Genomic DNA, 7826 nt, shown 5'->3' with positions numbered 1-7826 from the left:
ATTTGCCTATGATATCCTAAGCCCTTCTATACCTATTTTCCTTCCCCCTGGCTCTTTCTCTTTTCAGTCATTCCTCCTCTTTCCTTTACACCGGCCATTGGTCACAAGGCTGCTGTGTGAACGACAGTCAGCACTGGGCCCTTTTTAGTTCATGGAACCTGCACTGCTACTATTAACACTAATAGTACGTTATCAGTATTTTTGTGATAGTGCATTTATTGTTATTTATGAAGTAGTTGGCTAAGGCAATGGTAGCAGTGTTGGATATTGCAATATATTATGCATATATCTCACTTGCAATATATCAGTATGTTCACTATTACACTACCCTCTATTTCTTTCAGTTCAGTTATTTGGCTATAGATATATTGTGCTGCTTTCCTAGTTTAGTCCACTCAAACTAAAACTTTGCTCTTTGTGTCACAGGTAGAATCTACAATGATTGCTGCTCTGTGTCTTGTAAGCAGGAGGCAGTGTTCAATGGAGCCATGAACTTTCCTTGGAATTGAAAAGCCTTTGCCATATTATGCACTGAACCACGACTGTGAAGAGGAAAATGTCATGCCTTGGATTTCTGCAGAGGTGAGCCATTGCGGTGAATCCACCAGCACGAAAGACAGGGATGAGAAAGGAGACAAGACAGGTGCTGACTCGCGACTAAAGTTTATTGGCGTGAACAGGGAATATATAAAAAGCCAAGCAATACCATAAACCATGTAGTTACAGATAAGCATGCAGGACAACATGAGTCAAAAATCGCCCTCAACATTTCCCTGATCGAGGTAGTCCAACTCATTGTGTGTTAACACGATAGACAAAACACACATTCTTCACGGAGTCATAAGATGTGTCTAGCCTCGATAATCTCTCATTTAATCTCTCTGAATTTACTGCCAAAATGCGTGTTGCCAAAAGGAAAGGGTAGCAGACTTCACATCCCGTGCAGTGTACAGCAGAGTTACCTCAACCACCTAGCCAAGCCCCTACCCTCTTGTGTTCCTGTAGTCTTACATTCATACACCTTCCAGTTGCACCTACGTAAACCAGACTACAAGATAATAATATTTGATACCACATTCATTTTACAAGGTACATATACATTTCACTCTACACGTGTACTTTTCTCGAGCCACATTCACAGAATTATTCTTAAAATTTTACATGCTTTAGACAACGTATTAGGGGCCGAGAAAGCCACTTTTACATCATACCTTCTGGCCACATTTTTCAAATTGTGCGACAATTTATGTACATACGGTAACACAACTGGTCTTTTGGCATCTCGCTGGCTGGCCCCAGCCTGATTGTGCTGGTCACTGCAAAACTGTCTCAGCTTCTTTAACAATTTATCATATGCTCTTGCAGTAACAAGGTTTGGAAATCCTGCGTTCGTTAACCTTAAAATCTGCTCTTGTAAACTAGTCGTCATGCTGTGAAAGCATATTTTCATTAATTCTGAGCCCGCGTTAGAAAGTGCAATGCTATCTTTCACTAGCTTGGAATGGTCGACATGTAGCCAGGTAGCTGCTTAACACTCGCCAGCACACATGAAGTGTTCTGAACATCAAGGTAAGGTCCAGAAACCACAGCTCTTTTTCTTGGGACATTTGCTCCAAGGTAAACCTGAGATAAAGGCCTTGCTCCTTAAACAACTTGAGAAGATGTACAGGTCCCGAACTATCACAACCTTTATAAAAGACCAGAAAATCATCGACATAGCAAAAGATTTTTCCCCCAGCCCATGCACATTCTGGACAATTATTCTATCCACCCTACTCAAGAAAATATTGCTTAGCACAAGGTCAACCTTTGAACCACTACATATTCGAGACTTTAGAACACATACCGCACTGCGCTACTCTACAAACATGCTCTTCAAATAAATGCTATTCAATAACATGCTCTTCGGATAAATTTCATTAAAGGATTCATGCAAAATTATCTCTGGTTATTTGCAAAAGCATCTGTCTACTTCGCATCTTGAAGATCCATTTCTTGTACTCAATTCGCAGTGTGGTTGAGTATCTTAAGAATGGCAATCCAGTGGATTGTCATGTGATTAGTGTCGATGTAGAACTATTTTATTCTATCCCGTATGAAGATCTTGTGAAAAGCTTATGAATGTGTATATCGGAGCACAACGATGAGCTCGTGTTTAGGAACGGGTGTGTAACATAAGTCTTTTTTGGCACTTGCCTCCTTTTATTTGAAGTGAAGAGCATGTTTGTGGAGTATGGCAGTGCGGCATATGTTCAAAAGTCTGCTAAATGTATCGATTCGAAGGCTGCCCCTGTGCTAAGCAATATTCTCTTAAGCAGGGTGGAAGGAATGATTGCCAAGAAATTGCATGGGCTGGGGGAAATCTTTCGCTACGTCTATGATTTTCTGGTCTTTTACAAAGGTTGTGATAGTGTGGGACCTGTACATATAGTGAACTTGTTTAAGGAGCAAGGCCTTTGTCTTAAGTTTACCTTGGAGAAAATGTCCCAACAAAAAGAGCTGCGGTTTATGAACCTTACCTTGATGTTCTGCACACGCCATGTGTGCTAGCGATATTCACCCAGGAGTGTTAAGCAGCTACTTGACTGTTGGTCAAACGATTCTAAGCTAGTGAAAGATAGCATTGCGTCGTCAAGTCTAGGCTCGGTATTGGTGAAGCCATGCTTTTACAGCATGACAACTGGTTTCCAAGAGAAGATTTTAAGGCTAATGAAAGCATGATTTCCCAACCATGCTATTGCAGAAGCGTGCGATAAATTGTTAAAGCTGAGCATATAAGATTGGGCAAGTTGGTCTGACATGCTAAAGATAAGAATGGCGCAGCATCAAGTAACGAGGACAACAGCAGAGCACACCCACGCACAAGTGCCATCCTTGGAGCGGATGCAGAATCTAAGAGCGTGTACTTGACATTCAGCGTTGGCAGCCAAGGATCGGGCTCGTTCAATCTTTAGCGCTCAAATCCGTGTTTCCTCGTTTCCTTGACTGTCAACGCTGAATGTCAAGCACGCACTCTTGGATTTTGTACCTGCTCCAGGGTTGGCACTTGTGCGTGGGTGTGCTGTCCTGCTTTCCTCGTTACTTGATGCTGTGCCATTCTTCCCTTTAGCATGTTAAAAGCTGAAACCCCTTCGCAGGGACTGGCATGATCAGGCTGGGGCCAGCCAGTGAGATGCCAAAAGACTGACTGTGTTACTGTACATACATAGATTGTTGCAAAATTTGAAAACTGTGGCCAGAAGGTATGACGTAAAAATGGCGTGTTCGGCCCCTAATAAGTTGTCTACAATCTGTAAAATTGTTAAGAATTTTGTGAATTTCGTTAGGGAAAAGCACATGTGTCGAGTGAAACGTGGCAACATATATGTGCCTTGCAACCATTGCATGCATTGCATACCATTATCATGTGGTTGGGTTTATGTTGGTGAAACTGGAATGTGTATCAATGTAAGACTACAGGAGCATGAGAGGTATTTGGATATTGGTAGGGGTTGTAACTTATCTGCATATTACAAGAGATGTGAAGGCTGCTAGCCATTCCTTTTGGCAACACGCATTTTGGCACTACGTTCACAGCAGATTAACCAGAAAATTATCGAGGCTAGACACATCTTATGACTCGGTGACGAATGTGTGAGTGTGCTGCCCATAGCGTTAACATGCAGCGGGTTGGACTGTCTAGATGAGAGGAATGTTAAGGGCAATCTTTTACTTATGTTGTGATGTAGCTTATGTGTAATTGTGTAGTTTGTGGCGTGTGGCTTTTCTGTATACTCTCTGTTCACTTCAATAAACTTCAGTTGCGAGTCAGTGCTTGTTTTGTTTCTTTTCTCGTCCCTTTCTCGTGCTGATAGATTCAAGTACTTGTAGAGTATATTCACTGAATTGTGTACTTGCAGATGCTTGTGAAAAAACGAGAGGAATTTTCTTTCCTTTATGCGGAATGGAAGGTTGAAATTTTTTTACTTAAATGTTTGCAGCATTAAATTCTATTCGGAAAGGTAAAACCCACGTTATTGTACATTTTGTGTGCAATGGTGCCGGGTGGCTGCATGCAACTGAAAACATTCGTCCAGGTTACCTAGCTAGCGTCCTTCTTCCTTGTGCCACATTTTCTGAAATAATATTTTGTCAGATTTATTTCAATCAGAATTTCTAAGAACAAATTGGTGATCACATAATGGTGATCACATATGACATAATTCAAAGCGTGTTCATTGGTATTTTTTAGTCTGGGGCAGTACAATGAGAAGTACATAGTATATAGTAAAATTAAATATGACCAGTCTAACATAAACAAAACTTTTTTTAAGGAAAATTTTGCTACCGAAGTGCTGGAGTGACATGGCATTATGAAGACGTGGACAGTGTGCTGTATTCATGATGGCACGAGAACTTGTGTACAGTGCTTCAGGTAACTGGTGAGTACCTTGGTGCTGTGCTTCTGCTAATGTAGCCAAATTATGTTTTTAATCTAAGAGTGTATCTGAAAACTTAAGCAAAAATTGAGTAGTATTTAGATATTCTTGCACCAGATACCACTGTGAGAATTAGTTATTAATGATGTGTCTCACATGTACCCTTGTCTGCTGAATATAGTAAGCATGGCTTTCGAGCTGAGTGCCTCCGACGTATGAAAAAAAAATGGCCACTGGGCTGCTCCACGACGCGTGGAGCAGCCCAGCGTAGCACATTCAGGCTTCATGGAGTGGAGAATGAAGGCAGTAAATAATTTAAGAGTAGAAAACACAGCACAAACCACAGGACCAGGAAACTGACAGAACACACCGACCCTGATGACACTCTTTGCATGAAGGGTGTTATAAAGTTGCCTGTCATGTAGTGCAAGATGGAGGTCGCACAGGACGGGTGTTAAATATGAGTTGATGCAGACACCTGCCATTACATAGTACTCACAGTAGAACTCGAGCAAGAAGCAAAGATAACAGCTGAGCATGGCCACTCTTGTGCTTTCCTCCACAAGCAATCTGGAATTGCACTTAGAAATCTTTTATGCTTTCTCTTGACATATACATCATTGCTGCATGTGGCGAGGAAAAGTACATGCCCTTGATGTCAAGGGACAGTGAACTCACAGGGCTGGTAAAAGCTCACTGAGGTGTTGTGATATATCTACAGGGCACCTCATGAGAACAAAGAGCCCTTGAAGGAATTCTCTCAAAGTTTGTTGCCACATGGACCTCTTCGTAATCAATGACTCTAAAAGGCAAGCCTTCCTTTAGTGTCACAAAAAAAGGCCTAGGACATGGGTCTTTTTGCTTCTCCATTAGTGCCAAAATGTTTGCTAGCGAGATCTTTCGCAGATATATAATTATTTCACAAAATGTCAAGAAGGAGACTGAAGCTGCACCAAGCAGTACCAGTAAAAAACTTATCACAGCTGTTCAAAAAGCAGAAAGACTCATGCCTTCATCCTTCTTTTGCATCAGACACATGAGGACACTTCGTCTTTCTGGGTCATCATTTTGAAAAGGTTCACATGGCAACGGCCTTTGGTTAAATTTCTGCCAAGAGCCCTTTTTTGAAACTTGAGCATCCGTTCCTTGTGAGGCACACTGCAGAGATATGGAATGCCTTAGTGAGCTGCTTCCGGTACGTGTGACTGCATTTTCACTGACATCAGATATTAGTACATTTTCTTGCACATGCTGAGATAATGGAAGCTATGAGTGAAAACATGCGGTTTTGGGAAAGTGTGCTTCCTGGGGCCGTATTCTAAGTTTGTGTCATAATAAAAAGCGTCATAATCTGCCGCAACGGGCATGCCCGGGAACTGGATATAAACTGAGTGCGGGACTTTCGCTTCGTCTTGTCTTGCCTATAACAAATTGGATGGACGATTAATTCGGCAAGTGTCTCCCACCTTTTTCATGTTACCAATGTTCCTTGCTCGCTAAGTTGTGCATTTAGTACTATGTACAGAAAGGCACCTGCATTGAATTGCATCTGGCCCCCATCCTGAGCTACTTTCTATTTGCACAAAATGATAAGCAACTGTAAAGACTTTCATGCGCACAGTGCCGCCCGGGAAAGCGCATTTTGTCTGCTTCTTTCTGGACCTGTGGTTTTTACTGTTTACTGTTATGAGAAATGAATTTTGGGCAATAAATTATAACGGGTTGGTTCTCGGTGAATGGCTTTTGAAAGCTTCTACGAAAGCCGATTGTTCAATAGCGGATGGTTGAAATGTATTTGTGAAATTTATATTTGGTGTTGTGTGACCACTAAATGAGGATTTTTTTTATGCTTTTCAGATGGATCCGACAGCAATGTGCAGGTGTACAATGTGTGTAGTTTGCCATGAAAATAAAACGTATGTACTTGTACTCACCCAAACACTTACCACTCTTTCATTCTAAGCTGCATTCTTTGTACGTATGCACTACATAATATGCGTAAAGGAAAGCCTTGTACATAATACTTATTTCTTCGGCACCTGGACGGCTATATCTGCAGTGAACATTGCGGGCAGAAGCTATACGAAGACGCATGTTCATGTACTACAGAAAGTACATAATTACAATACAGATAATTTCCGCTCTAGATGAAATGACTTCCGAGTGAACGGAGGACGTATGCATACACATTGCGGAAACTTCAATAAGAACAAAACATAAGCATTCGTTGTGAAGAAACGATTTCGGTCTCGTGCATAGCATGGCGTAACTTTCCGTTACCATGAATGTGACAGTCGTCATACGGAGTCTCTGTTTCTGACATTTAGTCCGTACCTCATGTTGCGGAAAACCCTCCGGCAACGCATTACCAGCGGGTTTCTCTGTACTGCGGAGCATTTTTTTTTACAGTGTAGTTACACTCGCTGCAGAACACACTTTACCCCTAATGAGTTTGGCGAACTCCACTTGGTACGGCAAGGTCAGTGTTAAGTGTCAACAGCAGCAATCTGACACACACAAAAAAATGTTTTGAGAACTAAAAGGTCTTAAAATCCCGATATTATATTCCTGATTGCCCCTTTTAACGGGTACTTGTATTAAGTCATCAGAAACTAAAAATAATGCGCACACTTGAACAGCTACTCTCTCTCTCTCTCTCTGCCAAGTGACGACGATCCCCTACCGCGAGAGGCCTAACGAGTCCGCAGGGTTCGTGTGTGCAATTTCGGCGATTGTGGAGAGTGAATTCGCAAGTTTTAGCGTACGCAAATTGCCAACGAGTGTAGTTTTGACAACACTGACCTGAATTCGACTGTCGCGTACATTACAGGACGCGCATACAATGAGCGGGAAGCGCCGGTGGGGCCTAGAGTGCCGCGTATTGCTTTAGGCAGCCAGCAGCAGTCGTCCCCGTCGCTTGTGGATAACAAATAGTTAATGCGCACGGTCACCGAACGAACCTCTCGATAACGCGATTTAAAATTAAGCAGTCGTCACATCGGAGTAAACAGGGACAAATAGCGAGAAGCGCCGGTCCTACGTGACGTCAGCTCTTTGCCTGCATCTAGTCGCGGAGGCCCCGACCCCTGCCCCTAGGCCTGCGCGCCAGGGGTAGGGAGTAGGGGGTCTCCATTTCTGATGGAAATAAAAGCTTTTGGAATGGAATGGAATGGACCAAGTGTTTCCAAGGCGCGCTATCACATCGGCGCTTCCTACAGAGTTGTCGCACGGCGTAAACAAGCAAGGGTACCGCCGGTACAAAAATGAGGTTATTTATGTCATACAAACGAGCACTAGCTGTTTGTATACAGCCATGTAGAGAAGAGTACTATCATTCGAAGGCATTCCAAAATCTCGAATGTCTTCGCGGAGCTCTACGGATTAGAATTTATCTGAGCCGAATGCCGT

The 7826-nt window shown here is 42.6% G+C and overlaps 1 long non-coding RNA gene across 2 annotated transcripts; it reads left to right on the top strand.

Moving 5' to 3' along the window:
* LOC144131552 (uncharacterized) lies at positions 1–6665 on the top strand. 2 transcript variants are annotated; one of them, XR_013314702.1, is made up of 3 exons: positions 1–184; positions 4314–4421; positions 6276–6665. It is a non-coding gene; the product is annotated as an uncharacterized LOC144131552 (long non-coding RNA). The 2 variants fall into 2 exon arrangements; XR_013314701.1 differs by lacking the exon at positions 1–184 and adding an exon at positions 540–582.
* Positions 6666–7826: the final 1161 nt, after the last annotated feature.

Source organism: Amblyomma americanum, chromosome 1 (assembly GCF_052857255.1).
Source record: "Amblyomma americanum isolate KBUSLIRL-KWMA chromosome 1, ASM5285725v1, whole genome shotgun sequence".
NCBI classification, from domain to species: Eukaryota; Metazoa; Arthropoda; class Arachnida; order Ixodida; family Ixodidae; genus Amblyomma; species Amblyomma americanum.
This window is presented reverse-complemented; position numbering and strand designations above follow the sequence as displayed.